Here is a 24,396-nt window from a genome sequence, read left to right as displayed (position 1 = left end):
ATGATAGGTACAAAGTCAGGAACATATTTTATAACCTCCTACTGTACTTAGCAAAATGACTCAGAAAACAGAGTAGGAACATAAACAATTTCATATGGTATGGAAAAACACGTAGGCTTCTGGGAGATCACAATATCAAAGAACAAATCTGACATGCGGCTATTAGGAATGAAGTAACTCTTAGAACAACAGCATCCAACAACACTGAGGGAAATAACTTCTGGTTATTAAAATATTTTGAGCCACTCCCTAAACACACATGGTAATCACCATTAGAAACATTTTCTAAGAGGAAGAACAGCATTATGACTAGATCATCATCTCTGGTTTTAGAAACAGAAACTGAATGAGTTGAATACAAACATGATACATATATATGGAGTCTGCTCAAAACCACTTCTTAAAGCTGATCACAGAAGCTCAAATATCATTTTTAAGCCCCCTAAAATAATTAGCCTTCATAATTTTGGAATGGTTTCTGCATTAATAAATTGTAATTAAGTAAATGCAAATTAAAACCACAATGAATATCATTTACATCCATCACGTAGATAAAAATTTCAAAATCTGGCAATACCAAGTGTCAGTGAGGATGTGAAGCAACAAGATCTTTCCTATTCAGCTGCTGGAGAATGTAAATTAGTACAACCATTAGGGAACCTGTTTGGTGATATCTGGTAGAGTTGAAGATATGCATATACTACAACTTAACATTTTCACTCCTAAGCATATCACCCCACACATGTGCAGAGGAAACATGAACAAGAATGCTCATTGCAATAGTGTTCCTAATAGTTAAAACTTTGGAAATGTCTGTCAACTAGAAAATGGAAAAATAGGTGGTGGAAAATATATATATAATGGAGAATGATACAGTAGTTAAAATAATGAACTAAAACATGGTTCTTGCTGGGAGAAGGGGAGATTTTACCACGAAAAGGACATCTGGCAAAGTCTGGAGACACTTTTGGTTATCACAACTGGGGAATAGGAGGAGATGCTACTGGCATCTAGTGGGCAGTGGCCAGGGATACCACTAAACATCCTTAAAAAACAAGAAATCCATTCACAGGGGTGTCTGGGTGGCTCAGTCAGTTGGGTATCTGACTTGATCTCTGCTCAAGTCATGATCTCCGGGTCTTGAAACAGAGCTCTGCATGGGGCTCTGTACTCAACAGGGAGTCTGCCTGAAATTATTTCTCCCTCTCCCCCTGCCCCTAACCCCGCTCACACCTGCTCGCTCTCAAAAATAAATAAATCTTTAAAAAAAAGAAATCCACTCTTGAGCTTGAGAAACTAGAAGTATAAGCAGCAGCGTGGATAAATCTAATTAACATAGTTGAGGCAATAAAAATTTTCACAAGGACACAAAAGTCTAGAAACATAAAACAATACCATATATTGTTTCTGTATGCATACATATGTAGTAATGTTAGTCAAAATATAAAAATGTGCATGGGAATAACAAATGTCAAATTCAGAAGTTTGGGGAGGGAGGAAGGGATGCAACTAGAGCACAAAGAGGAATTTCAACTATATATGTAATGTTTAACTTCTTAGGCTGTGTAGTAGACACACACTTATCTTACAGGGCTTTCTATACTCTGTTGACCTAAATTCTTTTATTGTAAGAATTTTTAAAAGGAAAATAAATGAATGAACTTGGTAGGCATTATGCTAAGTAAAATAAGCCAGACACAGAGAAAAACTGCATGATCTCACTTATATGTGGAATCTAAAAAATGTCAAACTCATAAGTAGAGACTAGAAGGGTGATGACCAGGGCCTGGAGGGGGGTGCAGTGGAGGAGATGAAGAAGTGTTGATCAACGGTACAAAGTTTCTCACTCATTATCAGGGAAATAGAAATCAAAACTACAATTTGATATCACCTCACACCAGTCAGAATGGCTAAAATTAACACAAGAAACAACAGGAGTTGGCAAGGATGTGGAGAAACTTTTGGCGGAAATGCAAACAATGCAGCCAATCTGGAAAACAGTATGGAGGTTTCTCAAAAACTTAAAAATAGGGACGCCTGGGTGGCTGAGTGGTTGAGCTTCTGCCTTCGGCTCAGGGCGTGATCCTGGAGACCTGGGTTTGAGTACCACATCAGGCTCCCTGATATTATTCAGCCATAAAAAAATGAAATCTTGCCATTTGCAATGACATGGATGGAGCTAGAGAGTATTATTCTAAGTGAAATAAGTCAGATAAAGACAAATGATTTCACTCATATGTGAATTTAAGAAACAAAAAAAGAGGGGCAGTCTGGGTGGCTCAGCGGTTTAGCGCTGCCTTCAGCCCAGGGCGTGATCCTGGAGACCCGGGATTGAGTCCAGCGTCGGGGTCTCTGCATGGAGCCTGCTTCTCCCTCTGCCTATGTCTCTGCCTCTCTCTCTGTGTGTCTCTCATGAATAAATAAATAAAATCTTTAAAAAAAGGAACAGACTTTTTTTGTATATATTTTTTATTGGAGTTCTATTTACCAACATATAGTATAACACCCAGTGCTCATCCCATCAAGTGCCCCCCCTCAGTGCCCCTCACCTAGTCACCCCAACCCCACCTCCCCTTCCACTACCCCTTGTTCGTTTCCCAGAGTTAGGAGTCTCTCATGGTCTGTCTCCCTTTCTGATATTTCCCACTCTAAATGAATAAATCTTTTTTTAAAAAGGGCACTTTACATAAAAGGGCAACATTTCTTTAAACAAAATTTAAAATAGTGGGTACTAGAGAAAAACTGATGCTTACCAGAGCGGAACTAGGTGAAGGGATGGGTTAAACAGGTGACAGGGATTAAGAAGGGCACTTTTTGTAATGAGCGCTGGGTGTTATATATAAGTGTTGAATCTATATTGTACAGCTGAAATTAATATTACACTGTATGTTAACCAACTGGAATTTGAATAAAAACTCTTTTTAAAAGGTAGAAAGTTTCAGTTATATAGGATTAATATCTGGAGATTTACAGCATGGTAACTATGACTAAAAATATTGTATACTTGAAATTTGCTAAGAGAGATCTTAATTGTTCTCAAAAAACAAAAAAGGTAACTGTGGGGTGATGATTAATTAGCTTGACTGTGGTAATCACAATGTATAGGTATATCAAAACATCATATTACACACTTTAAATATATATAATTCTTATTTGTCAATCATACCTCAATAAAGCTGAGGAAAAAACATTTCTAAAAAGCCAGCTTATTTTAGGGGGAAATAAAGAAGAAAAATAAAGGGAATGTGCAGAAATTAAGAGAAGTGTTACTAAATTTGAAATAATTCAATGTGAGACTAATGATAAACATATAAACAGCCCAAATCCCCCTATTATACCATTTTATAAAAACAATCTCGATGTTGTTAAACAAACTGATGATTTCTAGCTGTGCAAACATTAAACCAGCTGCCTTCAAGGTATCTATATAATATTTCCAAATCTATTTAATTGTTTCCTACCCATTTGCTTTTATTTAAAATCACTATCACCTCTAGGGGCACTTGGTTGCTTAGTCTACAGAGCATGCAACTGTTGATCCTGAGGTCATGAGTTCAAGCCTACAGCTTACTTACAACAAAAAAACAGCAAGATAAAATTACTACCAACTCTAAATTGCAAACAAAAAGGGAAAACATTAACTTCTCTATTGTCTTATATAATGGCACCTCTTTCTTTTTTTTCTTTTTTTTTTTTTAAATTTTTTTTTATTTATTTACGATAGTCACACACAGATTGAGAGAGAGAGAGAGAGAGAGGCAGAGACACAGGCAGAGGGAGAAGCAGGCTCCATGCACCGGGAGCCCCACGTGGGATTCGATCCCGGGTCTCCAGGATCGCGCCCTGAGCCAAAGGCAGGCGCCAAACCGCTGCGCCACCCAGGGCACCTCTTTCGTTTAAATTGTGTAAGCCTTTATGGGACACCTGGGTGGCTCAGTGGTTGAGCGTCTGCCTTTGGCTAAGGGCGTGATCCTGGAGTTCTGGGATCAAGTCCCACATCGGGTTCCCTGCAAGGAGCCTGCTTCTCCCTCCGCCTATGTCTCTGCCTCTGTGTCCCTCATGAATAAATAAATAAATCTTTAAAAAATTGTGTAAGCCTTTAAAATGAAAATTGATCTCACACTTTAACCTATTTTCAAAATACCAAGTACCTAATCTCTTCCATCAGACAATTGTCATTATATAAATAGAGGATAAATATTCTAGATGAAACTGCTGGAGTAGACAAGCACGTTTTCAAAACATAAGTTGACCATTCCCAAAAGATTAGGAGTCAATACTTAAGACATATTAATAAGGTCAAATAAAGAACAAAATAGAACATTCAAATTGAGAAAAGTTAATGTGTCTTGTTGGTCATTTTTGTGACTCCTGGGCTAATTATTGCCTTGCTACAAAAGAGCTGTCCTTATAATAACAATATAGATGTTTCAATTTCTTGTAACACTGAATAGTTGACAAAACCATCATATACATGAATTTCTCAATTCTTCCATAAAATAGAGTGATAGTCTCCTTTTAAAATTAAGGGAGCTAACACTCAGGCTTATTCACCCTTATATAGACAATTCAGGCTGAAGTCCAGACCTAACAATAGCCTCAAATGAATAAATAAGGCAGTGTTTGCAAAATGCATAAAATAAAACCAGCCAAAGGTTTGGGGGTAGGGTGGGGAAAATGCTTGAGAAGTACTGATATCTTTCAATGTACACAGGTAAGGACAGGTTCTAACCAAACTGAGAAATAGTCCTCAAGTTACTAGGTGCCTTTCCACCAGGGGCTGAGCATCTGCTGCAATGTCAATAACAGACTAGAGGGAAAAACATGTTTTTAGTACAGATAAAAATTTTCATTGCCTCAGACAACACCATTGTTATCCCAGAAAAGTAGAGGGTAGTAGGATTCAACTATCTGACAATGAAATGTGTCAGATACTTTTCAACCATATTATAGTATAATATGGTATTGCTGTAGCACTCACTCAGATTCTAAGAAGACTGTTTGGTATGATTTTCCCCCCTGTCAAAATAATGATCTAACTCAAGCTTGTCAGATACAATCTGTAGGTAAATAACAGACTGCTTGCAATGACATCACTTTCTTCATAAGGAAAAATCCACCTTACAATTTTAGTTCTAAGACAAAACAGGGACACGTGGGTGGCTCAGCGGCTTAGCGCCTGCCTTTGGTCCAGGGCGTGATCCTGGAGTCCCGGGATCGAGTCCCACATCGGGCTTCCTGCATGTAGCCTGCATCTCTATCTATGTCTCTGCCTCTCTTTCTCTCTCTCTCTCTCTCTCTTTCTCTCTCTTTTTCTCTCTCTCTCATGAATAAATAAATAAAACCTGCAAAAAAAAGCAAGTGTTTTTAAAAAAATAAGACAAAACAGTGCTACAAACCATGATGAAGAAACATCAAATATCTATGAAAAATAAAAGCAACTGTCGGTATTTAATCATTATAGAGAGTAAGTAGAAAAAGCATTTATTTTATATTCGCTATAACTGATTAAGAATAAGAAAACTGTAAATAATAAAAGTTTGGTGAGGCTGAAAATAACAACTCGGTTTGACCAAACTTTTCAAGTGTATTATTAATTTTATAAAAAAACATTACTAGGGGCACCTGGGTGGCTCAGTGGTTGAGCATCTGCCTTTGGCTCAGGTCGTGATCCCCAGGTTCTGCTCAGCGGGGAGCCTGCTTCTCCCTCTCCCTCTCCTCCTCCCTCCCACTCATGCACTCTCGCTCTTTCTCAAGTAAATAAATAAAATAAAATAAAAAAAGAAAGACCAATGTATCTATTCAATATGGTCAAGGGTGCAGAAAAATATTCTACCATACTGTCAGTGAAGTGCAAATCATTATGGCCTTTTTTGGAGGGCAATTTTGCAATACCTATCAAGATATGACCCAGCAATTGTACACAAAAGAATCTAAACTACAAAATATACAGATGTAGAAGGCTATAGGATAAGTAGTTAAAACGGTCAAAACTTGGAGACTCTCTAAATGTCTGTCAATACAGAAATAGATAAACTGTGATGCATTCATACTATAGAAGACTACACAGCTGTTAAAGAATGAGCTAAATCTGTCTTGATTCAACTGAAAATGATGAAAGCGTATCAATGAATAGAAAAAAGTTTAGAAAGATACAAACTATTAAAAATAATTACCCTTTGAAGGGGTGACTTTTTTTTACTTTATATACTTCCATATTATTATTATAATTTCATGAAAATAAGCATGTAATACTTTAGTATTCAGAAAAATATAATAAATAAAAGACTAAAATTTCCAAACATATTTTCTTTGCTGGAAATGGATGCATATATTTTTTTTCCTAGAGCTTAGACATTTGCAGATAGCTTTTTTTTCAAATACAAAAGAGGAAGAAAGTCACATACAGTTCTTATTTTTAAAAACAAGCAAAGGTTAAGGATGACCAAAAAAAAGAGATTGCAAAAAATAAAGGAAATGAGGAAAAGAGGAATATGAGCAGACTGATAGAAAACCTACAGAAAGGAATTCTTTTAGTGCTGGGCATGAAAACAATGAGCAGAATATGATTCTGTAATCTTAAATTGGAAAGAGAAGTGAAAAGAAAAACTGAGATATAATTTCCTTAGTCACAGAAGGGGAGTTTAAAATAAACAGCAGCAATAAAAAAAATCTCACTACAATTAGTTTTAAAAACCTAGGAAAATCCACCTGTAATCAGGAAATTATACAAAGCCTCAAGAGAAAGATGAACAAACCAGTTTCTAAACTGCCTGATTGGAATCTTTGGAATAACTAGGAAAACACACAGCATCTCCTAATAATCTGACTTTAGGAATAAATTTGGGACAAAGGAATTTGCAAAATTTCTATAACCAAATTAATTGAATCTTCTCCAAAATTAGTAATATAGAAAGTCTATCAAATTAGGAATAAGACACATAAGTTACACTAAACCCTATGAATAGGGACACCTGGGTGGCTTAGCGGTTGAGTATCTGCCTTCGGCTCAGGGCATGATCCTGGGGTCCTGGGATCCAGTCCCGCATCAGGCTCCCCACAGGGAGCCTGCTTCTCCTTCTGCCTATGTCTCTGCCTCTCTCTGTGTGTCTTTCATGAATAAATAAAATCTTTAAAAAAAAAAAAGCTCTGAATAAGCAATTATAGAGTCTTGCATGTTAAACGAAGATTTTGACATTAGGAGATAATACGGTGGTTTGGAGTTCAGAGAATCTCTTTTTCAGACTCAAGAACAAGCAACAGCAATAAATCTGCCTTGGGCAAAATAACTTTAGAGTTATGCTGCCTTGATAATCAAGATATTATGCTCATTTCAACTTCCCTAAAAACAGTAAAACTGATAAATCACTTTTCTGACCATTCTTCCTACTCAAAAGGCTGAATGAAAGACCTGGATTGCTACCTTGTCACATCATTTCCAATCCTTGGACTTATAAATTGACATTGTTCTCAGAGAAACAAATTCTCTTAATAAAATAAGCTTAATTAATAAGCAGAGAAATATAATAATTTATTCTCATAATCTTTAAGGTATCTCATATAAAGATATTTTATATTTAGTTTAAAATAGCATGTAGGGCAGCCCGGGTTGCTCAGTGGTTTAGGGCTGCCTTCAGCCCAGGGTGTAATCCTGGAGACCCGGGATTGAGTCCCACATCGGGCTCCCTGCATGGAGCCTGCTTTTCCCTCTGCCTGTGTCTCTGCCTCTCTCTGTCTCTCATGAATGAATAAATAAAATCCTTTAAAAAAATCCTATTCATATAGCACCTCAATATCTCCCTGAAAAAAAATTTAAGACTTAGTAATAAACTTAATGCGTATGAAGATATTGTGAAAACAAGTTAATTCTACCCAAATTAATCTATACATTTAAGAGAATCAGTGGGATTTTGAGGTAAGTAAAATCTGACACAATGATCCTAAGGTTGATATGAAAGAATAAAGAATAAACATCTAAGAACGCACAAATTGTGAAAGAATGGTAAGGGGAAAGTATGTATATGTATATATTTACACACTAAAATATGACTTTCCATATATCACTATATATAAAATAGAGACAGCATTTCCTTTTTTTATTAGGATTTTATTTTTTAAGTAATCTCTACACCCAATATAGGGTTCAAACTCACAACTCTGAGATCAAGAGTCCCATGCTCCATGGACTGAGTCAGCCAGGTACCCCAACACAGCATTTCAAGTAGGTGAAGAAACAGTGGCTCACTTAACAAATAGCATTGGGACAAGTGGTTAATCATTTTAGAAAAAAATAAAGTTAGTTTCCTGTTATATATCTAAACTAAATTTTAGATGCATTGCAAATTTAAATGTGAAATACAAAAGCTACTGAAAGAAATTATAAGCAAAAATTAGTATAATGTTGTGATAGAGAAAGCCTTTTTTAAGCATGATACCAAAGGCAAGGACATAAAAAATAAAACCTTCTGCATAGGGAAAAAAGCACAGATAAAAGATAAATAACAAATTATAAAAATGGACTAGCAATATATATGATAGGCAAGTGATTAATATCTTTAGTATACAAATATCTCTTACACATCTATAACAAAAAGATGAGCACCCAAAAGAAAAAATGCACAGTGGAAATAAGCAGGCAACTCATAAATGAAAAAATACAAATGGTCATAAAGTCTCACTCATCATGGAAGATAAAAATAAGCAGATAATCATTTTTCACATAACAGACTGACAAAGCTTAAAAAGAATTTTAATAACATCTGGTGTAAGTGTGGTTAAATGGACACACTCCTACACTGTTAGTGGGAGCATGAAATGGTAGCTTTCTATTTTTTTTTAAAGATTTTATTTATTTATTCATGAGAGACACAGAGAGAGACGCAGAAACACAGGCAGAGGGAGAAGCAGGCTCCATGCAGGGAGCCCAACGTGGGACTCGATCCTCCTGGGTCTCCAGGATAATGCCCTGGGCTGAAGGCAGCATTAAACCGCTGAGCCACCTGGGCTGCCCAAATGGTAGCTTTCTGAACAAAAGTTGGCAGTATGTTATCAAAAGTCTTAAAAACTATTAACCACTTTTATATATGTTACTGGAAGTATATATTTGTACAACTTTTCTGGGGGCCATTTTGGCACTATTTATCAAAATATTTAATGTATATGCCCTATAACCTAGCAACTCCACTTCTAGTAATTTTATATAAAAGATATGCTCATAAAGATATATATACAAGAAGGGAAACCTGGGTGGCTCAGTGGTTGACCATCGGCCTTTGGCTCAGGTTGTGATCCTGGGGTCTTGGGATCGAGTCCCGCATTAGGCTCCCTGCAGAGAGCCTGCTCTCCCTCTGCCTATGTCTCTGCCTCTCTCTGTGTCTCTCATGAATAAATAAATAAAATCTTTCTAAAAAAAGATATAGGGACGCCTGGGTGGCTCAGCAGTTGAGCATCTGCCTTTGGTTCAGATTGTGATCCCGGGATCCTGGGATCAATTCCCGCATCGGGCTCCTTGCACGGATCCTCCTTCTCTCTCTGCCTCTCTCTGTGTGTCTCTCATGAATAAATAAATCAAATATTTTTAAAAAGATATATACACGTATATGTATACATATATATATACACACAAGAATATTCATTGAAGCAGTTTATTATTATAACACAGAACCGAAAACCTAAATATTAATCAAAAAGGAATTAATTTAAATAAAATACAGCATATTCACACAATGAAATATCATACAACCATTTAAAAAATAAGGTAGGTCAATATTTCTTGATATAAGATGTACAAGATATGTTAAATGGAAGATGGAAACTGCAAAATAGTGTGTACATACATATATAGTAATATACATATTATATATGCATATATATTATATTATGATCATACAGAGTATGATCCCATGTGCAAAAGAGAAAAAAAAAGAGGCATTACATAGGCTTGAAAATGCACTGAAAATTTTTGAGGAGTATACAAGAATCTGCTAACAGTTTCTTAGAGAAGGGGGCTGGGAAGTCAGAAAATTTTACTTTTCACTTTTGTATTGTAACATTTTATCACTATGAACATACATATTACCTTTGATTTAAAAAATGAGCTTAGGGATGCCTGGGTGGCTTGCCAGTTGGGTGTCTGCCTTCGGCTCAGCGCGTGATCCTGGAGTCCCAGGATCGAGTCCCACATCGGGCTCTCTGCATGGGGCCTGCTTCTCCCTCCACCTGTGTCTGTTTCTCTCTGTGTCTCTCATGAATAAATAAATAAAATCTTTTTTTAAAAAAAATGAACTTAGAAAAAGTGCCACTCTCTGATCTGGAAGAGTTAGTTGTATGATACCTGATGTTTATGAGAAGATTTAAATTTATTTTTAAAACGATATTAAAATAGGGGCACTTGGCTGGCTCAGTAGGAAGAGAGTGCAACTCTTGTCCTTGGGGTTGTGATTTCCAGCCTCATGTTGGATGTAGAGATTACTTAAATTTTTTTTAATATTTTTTAAAAGGCACTAAAAATGAATGAGCCTTTTGAAAATTTCAATGACATGGATGGAGCCAGAGAGTATTATGCTAAGCAAAATAAGAAAAACAAATACCATAGGATTTCACTTATACGTGGAATTTAAGAAACAAAACAGATGAACATATGGGAAAGAAAGAGAGCCAAACCAGAAAACAGACTCAACTACAGAGAACAAACTGAGGGTTAGTGGAGGGGGAGGTGAGTGGGAGCATGAGTTAAATGGGTTATGGGTATTAAGGAGGGTATTTGTGATGAGCACTGGCTGTTGTATTTAAGTGATGAATAACTAAACCCCCTACACCTGAAACTAATATTACAAAGTATGTTAACTGGAATTTAAATAAACTTGAAAAAAAGAAAACATTCTCTGGAAAAATATCTTGTTCCCTCTAACATTTAAACTTTAAGATACTTACAAAAGGAAAGCATTTACCTTATTTTAGCACCTTCCATCCTGGGCTGCCTGTACTGCAAGATAAAAGCTTTTCTGTAACAATCTGAGGAGCTCAAGTAGTTTGCTTATAACATTTATCATTAACTTACCCATATGGTTTACTGAATGATCAAGCAGTAGTAAAAGTTCATCTGATATGATCAGCAAATTCCAATGAAATGAGAAGGCTTTTGGTTTTAACATAGAATTCCCCATTTTTTAAATGAAAAAGGCACTTCTATGACTTTCCATATGACATTACAGTTAATAAAGTTGCATTTACTTTCATTAGGTGAATTGCACTTTATATGCTACCAAGTTGATAATACAGATTTCGGGGGAGGGGAATAATTAGTTGCCTTTATTTCTACTTATGAGAGTTGACAGACCAGAATGTATTTAACCCTCACTACATGCCTGTTACTTTGGTGAGAGTTGGCAACAGAGGTTGGGGGTGGGAAGGATGTGAGAACCACTTCCAAAATTCCCTCATGCTATCCCTTTATAGCCAACACTTCCCTGAATCCTGGCACCCACTGATCTGTTTTCTTCTTTATACTTTGGCTTTTTCAGATTGTCATATAAGTGGAATCACATAAGGCTACATAAGCCTTTTGAATCTGGCTTCTTTCACTTAAATACATACTAAGATTCACCTGATATTGCATGAATCAACAGGCAGTTCCTCTTTTGTCATGGGGTAGTATTTCACAGTATAGGTATAGAACAACCTGTTTATCCATCAGTTGAAATAACTGGGTTGCTTCTAGATTTTAGTGATTAATACTTAATAATGCTGCTCTAAATATTCAGATATAGGTTTTTACATGAACATAGGTTTCATTTCACTTAGAAAGCTAGAAGAATTGCTGAATCATATGGCAAATATATGTTTAATTTCATTAAAAAACTAGCAAACTCTCTTCTAAAGTAGCTGTACTATTTTTCATTCCCACTAGCAATATCTGAAAGTTCCAGTTGTTCTGTCTTGCTAACACTTGGTATTGCAGCTTTGTTTTGTTTTGACATAGGTGTATAATGGTATCTCACTATAATGTTTTAAAGTATTTTTTAAAGCACTGTTAGGTTCACAGCAAAATTGAACAGAAAGTATAAGATTTCCCATATACTCTTCCCCTCCCATGTACAATCAACCTTCTCCACTATCAACATCCTGAATCAGATTGTACATGTTACAATCATCACTGTGGATTTAATTTACATTTCTCTAACGGTTTTCATTTGCATCAGCCTAATTTGCATTTACTTTATTTGCTTATTTGTATGTCTTCTAGATGAAGTGTCTATTCAGAGCTTTTGCCCATTTTATTATCGGGTTATTTTCTAATTGTTGAATTTTGAAATTTGAGGGTTTTAAATTTTAAAACCTACAATTTTTCATCAGAAATGTTATTTGCAAATATTTTCTCCCCATCTGTGACTTGTCTTTGCATTTTCTTTCATATGACAAAAAATTTTAATTTTAATAAAGTCCAAATAACCATTTTTTCATGTATGGATTGTGCTTTTAGGATAATATAGATTTCTAATCACATTTCTTTGTTCATGTCTTTTTGTATGGAGTAACAGTTCTCCTAATTAGCAGCCTCAGTCACAAAGGCTGAGAACAAATAAACAAAAACTGCCACTAATATTGTTTAATGGGTACAGAGTTTCAGTCTGGGAATACTAGAAAAGTTCAAGAGACAGATGGTGATGATGGTTGCATAACAACATGAATTTACTTAATGCCACTAACCTGACACTTAGAAAATGGTTAAAATGGTAAAATTTTGTTACCATAATAATATAACTTTACCATAATAAAAAGGAAAAACTGCAACCAAGCAACAATATGTCAGGGATGTCTATGTTCCAAAGCTCATACATATTTGTTAAAACACTTCAAGCAGTACTGAAACCAATGCAACAGAGCCAAAGGTTCACTTTGGATCCATGAAAGATGAATGAAGATTCTTTTCCAAGATGAAAAATAGCCAGACAAAATGAGCCATGTAGAAAAGTTGTCTCTTTTAGTCCTCATACTCATAAGGCAGATAGTATACTACGCTTCTTTCTTTTAAAAAAAAAAGATTTTATTTATTCATTCATGAGAGACACAGGGAGAGAGAGAGGCAGAGACACAGGCAGAGGGAGAGGCAGGCTCCTCGCAGGGAGACCAATGTGGGACTCGATCCTGGAACTCCGGGATCACGCCCTGAGCCTGAGCCTGAGCCAAAGGCAGATGCTCAACCACCCGGGCATCCCCGCTTCCTTCACAATAAAAAGAGCTGAGGCTTGGAGGGCAAAGTTGCCTGTTCAAGGTCATACTTGAGTCAGTAAATCAAGGAGTGAAGATGAGTAGAAGCTACCAGACAATCCAATCCCAGAGCTCTAACTGTAGACCATTCCCCTGTACTACCTCTAAATCTCTGAAGAATAACTCTCTCTTCAGCTTTTATGTTTAAAATTTTTTAAGTTTTAAGAATTACAAATAATTTAACAAACATTCCTTGGGGATTGTTGAATGTAATTTCACTACATTGGTTTCCCACAATACATTGAACAAAGATAAGCTACATGTAATTTTACTTTGCAATGGAGTAGATAACAGCTCTAATCTAAAATCAAATGACCTCATGTCAAATCCTGGCTCTGGCTTTGTGCTGAAGTAACTTACGCATTTTAGTTCATATGAATGAAATTTCCAACTTGGGGTGATAAAATCATAGCACTAGAAACTTGTTCACTCAAATGTGCTGCTTTTCTCATCTTGAGGTTTCATGATATAGGTAAGTTCACTGATACTGTGAAGACCTAGTAATGCTTAGAATACTTTGAATCTCTATAAAAGTTAGCTATTAATTGTAGGGTGGTTTTTTTTTGCTATTATTGTTTATAAAAAAGAGTTACCTTGGACAAATCTATAAAATATAAGTATTTAAGAGCACGTGTTCCAGAATCAGTCTACCTTGGTTTGAATCCTGGCTCTGTCATTTGCTGAATTTAAAGCCCTGGACCTGTTAATTTGTCTCTTTAAGCTTCAGTTTTCCACAGCTGAAAAATAAAAATTATTAAAACATTGCTGTAAGAATAAAATGAAACAATCTATGCAAATTGCTTAGTACAGTCCTTCATATACAGTAAGCCATCAGTGCACATGAACTGGGTTTTGGGGTTTTTTTAAGATTTCATTTATTTATTCATGAGAGACACAGAGAGAAAGGCAGAGACATAGGCAGAGGGAGAAGCAGGCTCCCTGTGGGGAGCCAGATGTGGGACTCGATCCCAGGACCCCGGGATCACGCCCTGAGCAGAAGGCAGATGCTCAACCCCTGAGCCACCCAGGCATCCCGAACTGCTATTGTTTTTTTATTAGCAATGTCAAAATGTGCCTATAGCATTAGGAATCAAATCATAAAAAGGGCATTTTGCAAATCTGCAGAGACAGCAATACTCTAATCAATTCTTAGAGAACTGTCACATCTCTTATTTGATACTCATAAACATTGACCTCTCCATTAAAAGCTACCCTCTGCCAGTCTCTTAATATCACAATCTTCTTGTTTTACACTTTACCATACTGTGTATCACTACTTGATATCTATGTACTTTAATTATCTACTATCTGTCTTCCCCTTCCAAAACGTAAGCTCCATAAAAGTAGGGAGGCATAATGTTTAAAAACAGACTTGAGAGCCAGACTGTTTGATTCCTATCTCTGCCACTTGCTATGTGTCCTTGGGCATGTTACTTAAGTTCTGTGCCTCAGTTTCCTTATCTATAAAACAGAGATAACAACATCTGTTCCCACAGGGTTGTAATGAGAATTATAAGACTTTATATATATAAAGCACTTAGCAAAACAGTAAGCACTCAATAAATGCTATTATTATTGACCTGTCATTCCAGTAGCCTGAGTAGTCCTCAGCACAGAGCAGGCACCCAATAAATATTAACCGAGTAAAATAATAATAAGAGCTTAATGATCCAATTGGAGCCAGTCTTACAGCTCAAGACATCCCTAAAAGAGTTGGAAGCAAAGGAGAGGGACTGGGAAAGGTGCTTTCTGCAGGGTCAAAACCTCTGTTCTGACCCCATCTTCCACCCTAAGTATTAAAGCCTGCTAATCACCATGGGGCATGATGTAAATTCTTTTTTTTTTTAATTTTTAATTTTTTTTTATTTATGATAGTCACAGAGAGAGAGAGAGAGAGGCAGAGACATAGGCAGAGGGAGAAGCAGGCTCCATACACCGGGAGCCCGACATGGGATTCGATCCCGGGTCTCCAGGATCGCGCCCTGGGCCAAAGGCAGGCGCCAAACCGCTGCGCCACCCAGGGTTCCCCATGATGTAAATTCTAGAGCTGCCTTTGGCAACTAGTAAGTCCCTGGGCACCACATCTCCTTTCTCAACATTCATCAAGAGGTTACCATGAACAGTATTTTGCACATATTACCTCATTTAATCCTTACAACAATCTTGAGGTAAATACTATAATTGCCTCCATCTTACAGATGGGAAAACTAAGGTAGAAATAGGTTAAATAACTTGTTCACAGCCACATTATTCCCCAGGGTAGGATGGGGAAACAAGCAAGAGGATCACCTTAGTGTAGCAGGAAACAGAAGAGACCTGAGGGGTCCAACCCTGTTCTATCAGTTATTTTTTTTAAAGATTTTATTTATTTATTCATGAGAGGCAGAGATACAGGCAGAGAAAGAAGCAGGCTCCCTGCAGGGAGCCCGATGTGGAACTCAATCCTGGGATCCCAGGATCTTGCCTTGAGCCAAAGGCAGGCGCTCAACCACTGAGCCACCTAGGTGTCCCTGTTCTGTCAATTTTTAAAACATTTCCTTTATTTTCAGCCATGGGTCTCCTCCTCACCTTTCAGTAATAAATACTTACCTCCAAATTCTGAACCTCTCATGGGTAATATGATAAAAGACCTCACTTTCATTGATATCTCCCTTTGCAGGCAAGATTCCCCCTCTTCTGTTCCCTATGTTCCACTTATGTGTTTAAACCTTTCGTCTGCTGATGTTACTCTTCTGTTCTCTTTGTCCTTGTGGGTTTAAGCCTTTTAAAATGTCTTTACTATCGGGATGCCTGGGTAGCTCAGTGGTTGAGCATCTGCCTTTGGCTCAAGGCATGATCCCAGAGTCCCGGGATCGAGTACATCGGGCTCTCTGCGTGGAGCCTGCTTCTCCTCCCTCTTCTTATGTCTCTGCCTCTCTCTGTGTGTCTCTCATGAATAAATAAAATATTTTTTAAAATTTGTTTACTATATCATATTAGTGGAGTTTGAGACAGACAAGAGCTAAACATGTGTGGTTGGGTGGCCATATTTAACTCCATATACTACTTTTATGATTTTTTTTCAAATAAAGATTTAAAAACTGGAAGATGATGCTGATAGTAGGTAGAAATATGGGTAAAGGGGAAGATAATAAAAGGGAAAAGTAATTAAAAGTTACTGAGTTACTATTATATGCCAAGGATTTTAAAATACTATAATCCTAACAACCATGTTAAACTGTCCTCCTTGGGCACTTGATGGGATGAGCACTGGGTATTATACTATATGTTGGCAAATCAAACTTCAATAAAAACAAATGGAAAAAAATAAACTGCTCTCCTTTTGAATATGAAATTCAAGTTCAGAATAATGAGAGCTTCTTTGCCTAATGCCAAGAAGCTAATGAATGATAGAGTCTGATTCTAAGTCACATCTCTTAGACTCCCCAAAAGTATGTTCTTTCCTCTAGAAACAACAGTTTCTTTGTCTAGAAACAACAGTTCAGGCAAAAGATGAGGGCCTGAACTAAGATAACAGTCATTAAAGTTGAAATAGGGAGTGGGTTCAAGAGATTCTTTGCATATACTATAGCAGCAGTATAGCACTGCTCTCAAGTACTCAACTATAAACAGAACACTAGTGATCAGCTTTGTACAGGTATTTGCAAATACTAATATTCACACATGGCATTTTGGTGACAAATACAATTTAACATGAATGTCCAACTTCACTCATTCTGAAAAGACACACAAACAGTATCCCCCCCTCCCCAAACAAACATTAAACTTTCCAATTCTTTCCATTTCTCCTACTTCCTTATCATTCCCTAGCTGTTTTTTCCTTCTGTTTCTTCTGAGTAGCTATTCTTTTGATTCTGGTCCCCAAAGTTCTATAGAATCCCCTCCCTCTGGTCCCCTACCTGGTGCAAACACATACATTCTAGCAACGTTTCCTCCCCAAGTTAAAACTGCAACTGGTTATACTGTCCTGAAAGTAAGTGTTGACTAGGTGCCTTAACAGTGAATCAAGAAAAAAAATATCCTTTGAGTGCCTATTTCTCTGAAACATATGACAGGTCTCAATAAGTATTTACTGAATTTAAAATGGGTTATTTATTTATTATTTTTCAATTTAAAAATGGGTTCCTTGAGTGCAACTTACAGAACATGGAAACAGTGGGTTTTCTGTGTTTGGTAGCAGCAGTCCTAGCAAGGGGCTTCGTATGGGTTTGGGACTCCAGGGAACAAATGAAAAGTCAGGAGCTGACTGGCATGCTAGGAGATGGAAGCAGGACCTTCCTGGTGATCCCGCACCTCAATGATAAAGCCATGTTCTTTGCTCCCACTGTGCTATGCCCGGCCTGCCTAAAATACTGGCTGTCCTTGCTCTGCTTCTGTGCAGGGTTCTCTGTTGTAGGGCACTAAGTGAATATACCAAAGGCCCCTTCTCTGGGTGCTTCACTGAGAATCAGTGGCCCTAGCTTGTAGACTGTAGCAGCCAGCTTCCTAGGTGGATTGGGAGATGTCACCAGCTTGCGTACTTCATTGCCAGCAGGATTGGGGAGCATAAGAGAACTACTCACATTTTGTTCCATTTAATACCTACGTTTCTGTTGGGAACTATGACTGTACTCATTCTGTGGAACTTTTTTATGTGAAAGGACCAAGAATAATGATCTTGGGACGCCTGGGTGGCTCAGCAGTTAGGCGTATCTGCTTTCGCCCCAGGATGTGATCCTGGAGTACCAGGATTGGATCCTGCATCGGGCTCCCTGCATGGAGCCTGCTTGTGTCTCCCTCTGCCTTTGCCTATGTCTCTGCCTCTCTCTTTCTGTATGTCTCATGAACAAATAAATAAAAATCCTTAAAAAAAAGACTAATGATCTTACTATGGGACACCAAACAGAATCTAGGCTGTATCATGCCTGCCTAACCCTTAAAATTTTACTACTAAAGATAGCAAAGGACCTTCCTGCTGCTTTTAAAATCCATTTTGTGGGGTGCCTGGGTGGCTCAGTTGGTTAAGCATCTGACTTCAGTTCAGGTCATGATCTCACAGTCCTGAGATGAAACTTCATATCCAGCTCCCTGCTTGTGGGGAGTTTGCTTCTCCCTCTCCCTCTGCTACTACCCTATCTCTCCTGCATGCTTACATGCATGCACATGTGCACTCTCTCAAAATCTAAAAAAAGAAAAAAAAGAAAAAGAAAAAAATCAATTAAAATAAAATCATTTTGTGCTATTAAGATGCATATGTCAAATTGAAGAGAGAGACTCAGATCATTAGATTAGAAAATAATTTTAGAATCCAACATCCACCATCTTTCAATGAAGAGGCCTTTCATTTTTTTTTTGAAAAGGCCTTTTTTTTTAAAGATTTCATTTATTTATTCATGAGAGACACACACAGAGAGAGAGAGAGAGAGGCAGAGATGCAGGCAGTGAGAGAACCAGGCTCCATGCAGGGAGCCTGATGTGGTACTCAATCCCGGGTCTCCAGGATCACACCCTGCACCGAAGGCAGGTGCTAAACCACTGAGCCACCCAGGGATCCCTGAAGAGGCCTTTCAAAGATGACTTTACCATACAGAAAAGATGGACTGAGAAAACAAAAATTGACCCTGACGCTGAATTACAATAATAATTGCACAACTGCATAAATGAACTATTAATAGACAATGGGTGAATTTTATGGTATGTAAAATTATACCTCAATAAGCTACTTTTAACCAAGAAATGGGTTCCTTGAATAGTTGTTTCTCAGTTGATTTTGAAGATGAACCATGTTTTCTCATAGAAAGAACATTATACATGATGGCTAGGTTCACATATTGATCTTCAGAAGTTTCTTGGCTAGGTTCACAGATTGATCTTCAGAAGTTTCTTGGCAATAATGAAGCTAGATTATATATTAATAGTATTTTAGCACTGACTTTTATGAAGAAATGCACAGTGAGTTCCAATTAGGAAATCAAGATGCCAACAGACACTTATCTCCTATTTACATTTTCAGCTCTAGAAAAGATGTCTTTGCCCCATGCAGGCAGTGATAGGGGTAAGTGATGCCTATCTTCAACAACAATAACAAGTGAACTCATGCCAGGTCTTTCATAGATAATTAAGTCAGGTCCTGGTATTCTGCTTAGGAAAGCAATATATTACTGAATGAAATACTTGATATATTTTACAAGGTCTTTTACACAAAATCTGCAATATAAAAATAGTTTTGGGGCACCTGGGTGGCTCAGTCAGTTAAGCATTGGACTCTTGATTTCAGCTCAGGTCCTAATCTCAGGGTCCTGGGATCGAGCCCCGTGTCAGCCTCCTCACTCAGTAGAGTCGGCTTGTCTCCCTCTCCCTCTCCTCCTGCTCATGTGCTCCCTTGAATGCTCTATCCCTTGCTCTTAAATAAAACAATCTTAAAAAAATAGTTTTGAGTGAATTAATTCTGATGCACTGCTGATGGGAACACAAACTAAAACCCTGTAGGGTTTCTAAAAGATAATTTGGCAATATTTATCAAAGCCTGAAAATATGCATGCCCTTTTAACACAGAAATGCCAATTTTTTAATTTATTTATTTTACAGAGAAGGAGAGAGAGAGAGAGAAAGAACAAGTAGGAGGAGTGGCAGGCAGAAGGAGAGGGAAAAGCAGACTCCCCACTGAGCAGGGAGCCCAATGCAGTGCTCGATCCCAGGACCCTGGGATCAAGACCTGGGCCAAAGGCAGATGCTTACCTGAGTAAGCCACCCAGGTGCCCCACTTTTGGAAGAATTTATATCATAATCTTAACAACAGCTACTACTTAGATGATAGAATTAGGGTAATAATCACTTTCTTCATTCATTCAGTCACCAAATATTTATTAAATTCCTACTATATTTCAAGTACTATTCTAGATGCTGGTGATAAAGCAAGTGAAGAACATAGACACAGTTTACACCATCATGGAGTTTACATTCTCATGTGGGAGATGGACAGTAAGCCAACAAAGTAATATATAAAATCAAGTAGTGATGTTATAAAGAAAAAAACAAAACCCTGTAAAGACAGATATCAAAATATTGCCTAGATTTTGTTTTTACATTGACCATTTACTAATTTTCTTTTTTTTAAATTTATTTATTTATGATAGTCACAGAGAGAGAGAAAGAGAGGCAGAGACACAGGCAGAGGGAGAAGCAGGCTCCATGCATCGGGAGCCCGATGTGGGATTCGATCCCGGGTCTCCAGGATCGGCACCCTGGGCCAAAGGCAGGCGCCAAACCGCCGCGCCACCCAGGGATCCCTACTAATTTTCTAATAAGAAAAAAAAAGTATTTCTACTTATAAAAAAGTTAACGTATTTCAGTGATACATTTGGAGGATTCATACAATAAGGGACTGGACCAAGACACATTTAAGACCTCTGAATGACTAAAATTTAAAGGGTAGACTTCAGTTATCTGGAAAATTCACTTCTGTGAAATTCCTCATTCCTCACCAATGCTTAGTAAAAGGTACTACAGATCACAAAGACCCTGGACTGCACTGGAGGCTCAATTTCATGGGATCTTCAGAGGCTCACTTAAAACTTCTCTACAGATGAGCCTATTAAACCCCCAAAAAGCTATTTACTTTCAATTCCAAAACTGTAGATCTACAACTTCAGAGACATTTGTTGAGATCACTTTATGGAGATGAAAAAAAAAACTATTGCTTTTTACAAATGTATATAGTGAGCCAAGGCTTTCCTTGGTTCTCTGAAACCATGAAAGGTTTTGTTGTTGTTGTTGTTGTTGTTGTTGTTGTTGTTGTTGTTGCTTTAAAAAGATTTTACTGGGATGCTTGGGTGGCTCAGCGGTTGAGCTTCTGCCTGTGGCTTGGGTTGATCCTGGGTCTGGGGATGAGTCAGGGAGCCTGCTTCTCCCTCTGCCTATGGCTCTGCCTCTCTCTGTGTGTCTCTCATGAATAAATGGATAAAATCTTTAGAAATAAAAAATAAGAAGATTTTACTTATTTGTTTGAGAGATGGAGAGCGAGAGCATATGAACGAGGGCGGGGGGCAGAGGGAGAGGGAGACTCCACACTGAGCAGGGAGCCCAAGATGTGTCTTGATCCCAGGATACCAAGATCATGACCCAAACTCTAAGGCAGACGCTCAACGACTGAGCCACCCAAGGGTTCTTTTAAGGCAAAAGAGTCTAGAATAAAGGCAAAAGGGACCTAGAGTTGAAAGCACAGAGACATGAGCAGAATATTCTGGAAGTCCAAAGGAGTAAGTTTCTAAGTGCAGCCTCCATTGATAAGTAAAAATATGTATAAAGTGTTTGAAATTACAAATACATCTAGGTATCATAGACCCTCCTATCAAGAGAAAAAAAAAAAGCATGGGAATTGATGATGACTATTTTAGTGACCTATCTCTCCTCTGGACAAGTCTGCCTCTTAACTAACAAACTACACTCAGAAAACTGTGAAGCAGAGTTAGAGGTATAGCTAATGACACCAGGAGACAAGTACACACAGGGATGAGATCTATAATTTTGGCTTCATTAATACTGTTAAATCAGCCAAACCATAAACGCATCAGGTAGATTTATATCACCAACACCATGCACACTAACATTGAACTTGTGTTGAAGGAAACTGTAATACTCAGTACATGTGGTATACCTTGGTGACTCATCTTGCTGATTATGCAAAAATATCTCCCCTATCAGGTAAGAATATAATTAATCTTTCCAGGACTTGAAAAAAAAAGTAGTTAAAATATTGGTAGAAAAACTATTTTGTCTTGGGGCACCTGGGTGGCTCAGTCAGTTAAGCATCTGCCTTCAGTTCAGGTCATGATCTCAGGGTCCTGGGATCGAGCTCCACAGGGAGCCTACTTCTCCCTCTCCCTCTGCCACTCGCCCTGCTTGTGCTCTCCCTCTCTTTTACTCTCTCCCTCAAATAAATAAAAAAAAATTTTTTAACTGTTTTGTCAGGGATCCCTGGGTGGCTCAGCAGTTTAGCGCCTGCCTTTGGCCCAGGGCGTGATCCTGGAGTCCCAGATCCTGGAGGATCTAGTCCTGCGTCAGGCTCCTGGTATGGAGCCTGCTTCTCCCTCTGCCTGTGTCTCTGCCCACCCACCCTACTCTATGTCTATCATAAATAAATGAATAAGATCTTTAAAAATAAATAAATAAAAATAAAAGGTTTTTTTAAAAAACTGTTTTGTCTTCTTAGAGATGGAATATTTGTATGCTATGACTAAAACATAAAAATATGTATCTATTTTTCAAAATAGTTTGACTACTCCTAACATGCATATTTTTCATATTTTTTTATCAAACCAAGGTTCAAAGAACAATTTTCAGTATGAAGCAAGCAGACACCCTGTAAATATAGTCCAGATCTATATCCCCACCCACACCCAACCCCTTAATTCCTTTAATGACCTGTTTAATACACTTCAGTTAACGAAGGTGAAAATCTGATAACATTCTCTCCTGTTCAAAGTTCAATCACCATCAGAACATATAAGGATGAAAAACTATGTACTAGGAATGTACGGGGAGTTCAGCTTTTAAAAAGAGACTAGAAGTTCCAAATTGTCAAAAGCAACTGTTTAGCTGGGTATTTTTTGATACACATAAATGAGAATGAATTCAGAAAAGGCCTATATCATTCCATACCCTTTAGAGTTTTTAACTGGGAAGTTTCAACTGCTTTGTTTTTTTGTTTTTTAAGTAGGCTCCACACCCAACATGGGGCTTGAACTCATGAAACCTGAGCCAGCCAGGCACCCCTCAAGTGCTTTGTTATCACAAGCAAGCAGAAGCCATAATAATACACAATAATGAGTTTGATGGAAATGCATGGATTAACCTGAAAAGCTTCACATCATTATTAGAAACCAAGTTCATAAAAAGTGGATAGAGCATGAGCAATATAAAAAGACAAAAGGAAATAAAATGCCAGTTGAACAGAGAAGAAAAATTGTGTGTGGGAACAGGAAAACAGGTTTGCCTAGTCAAAATTGAGGGTGTAGGTGAAAATAGAATATCACAAAAGAAACAACAACAACATATCCTTACATTCACACAGCACATTTCTGTTTACAAAGAAGTGCTTCATAAATTATTTCATTAGAAACAGCAAGGATATTCATTAAGCAATTCATTAATTTGATATACATTAAAAAGAAAATCTTTGGCACCAGACAGAGTTGGACTTGAATCTAAATTTTGCACCTTAGTAGCCATATGACTTTCAGCAAATTGTTTGAGCTGTTTGATACACAATTTTCTCATTTAAAAACATAGATAACAAAAAAAAAAAACATAGATAACTTACTCATGGGACTGTTGAGAGAAACATTATGAGGTAATACATGTAAAGTGCCAGGCTCATACATAATTCCATTTCTTCTTCACCTTACTGATACTGCCAAGTTCCTAGTATCTTCTAGATTCTATACTAGGCCCAGCTGGGAATAAAAAAAGTGAATGAATACAACATAGGCTCTGCCTTCAAGGAGTTTAGCAATGCATGCTACACTGGTGATCTAAAGGATGAAGGAAGGGAGTTCAGTGAAGACTTCATAGAAGAGATATTTTGTGTCTTTTTTTCCTTTAAAATATAACGAATAATCAAAAAAATATATATAAGGAATAAACATCAACTAGAGAAAAATATAAAACATAGATAAGCAAATATAAAAATAAACAACAAATCAATCTACGACCAAGAGATAACTACATTAACATTTTGAGGTAGGGGTGTGTGTGTGTGTTGTGTTAGTTTAGGAGATAAACACACACAGTTTTAATAAAAATTATGTACTGTGTTTTATGACATGCTTCTTTTTATTCAAACTAAAATTTTTGTCAGTGAATAATAATAAATAATAGTACTTAATATTTTTGTCAGTGAATAATAATAAATAATAGTACTTAATATTTTTTACTATTTTAATCTTCACAACTTAATGGGATAGGTACTAATATTATCTCCATTTACAGATGATGAAATTGAGACAGAGAGGTTAAGGAACTTTCCCAAGGTCACACAGCTAGTAAGTGACAACCAAAATCTGAACCCAGTAAGTTTGATCCAGAGTCTGTGCTTTTATTTTTGAGAGAGAGAAGAGAGCAGGAGGAGCAGAGGGAGAGGGACAAGCA

The 24,396-nt window shown here is 37.3% G+C and overlaps 1 protein-coding gene across 11 annotated transcripts in view; it reads right to left on the bottom strand.

Moving 5' to 3' along the window:
• The window catches only part of ATP7A (ATPase copper transporting alpha), a 153,161-nt gene that overhangs the window by 118,959 nt on the left and 9,806 nt on the right, over positions 1-24,396 (bottom strand). For 2 of the 11 annotated variants that reach the window (XM_038587769.1, XM_038587772.1), the window contains exon 2: positions 13,921-14,006. The exons of 5 other annotated variants lie outside the window; for them this stretch is intronic. The gene's annotated coding sequence lies outside the window, so the exon portion shown is untranslated. Of the gene's footprint in view, positions 1-10,949; positions 10,985-13,920; positions 14,007-24,396 lie in introns of all 11 variants that reach the window. 4 more of the 11 variants (XM_038587770.1, XM_038587773.1, XM_038587767.1 and 1 more) reach the window with 3 other exon arrangements.

Source organism: Canis lupus, chromosome X (assembly GCF_011100685.1).
Source record: "Canis lupus familiaris isolate Mischka breed German Shepherd chromosome X, alternate assembly UU_Cfam_GSD_1.0, whole genome shotgun sequence".
NCBI classification, from domain to species: domain Eukaryota; kingdom Metazoa; phylum Chordata; class Mammalia; order Carnivora; family Canidae; genus Canis; species Canis lupus.
The sequence above is the reverse complement of the archived record's forward strand: the minus strand, read 5'-3'. Positions and strand labels throughout refer to the sequence as shown.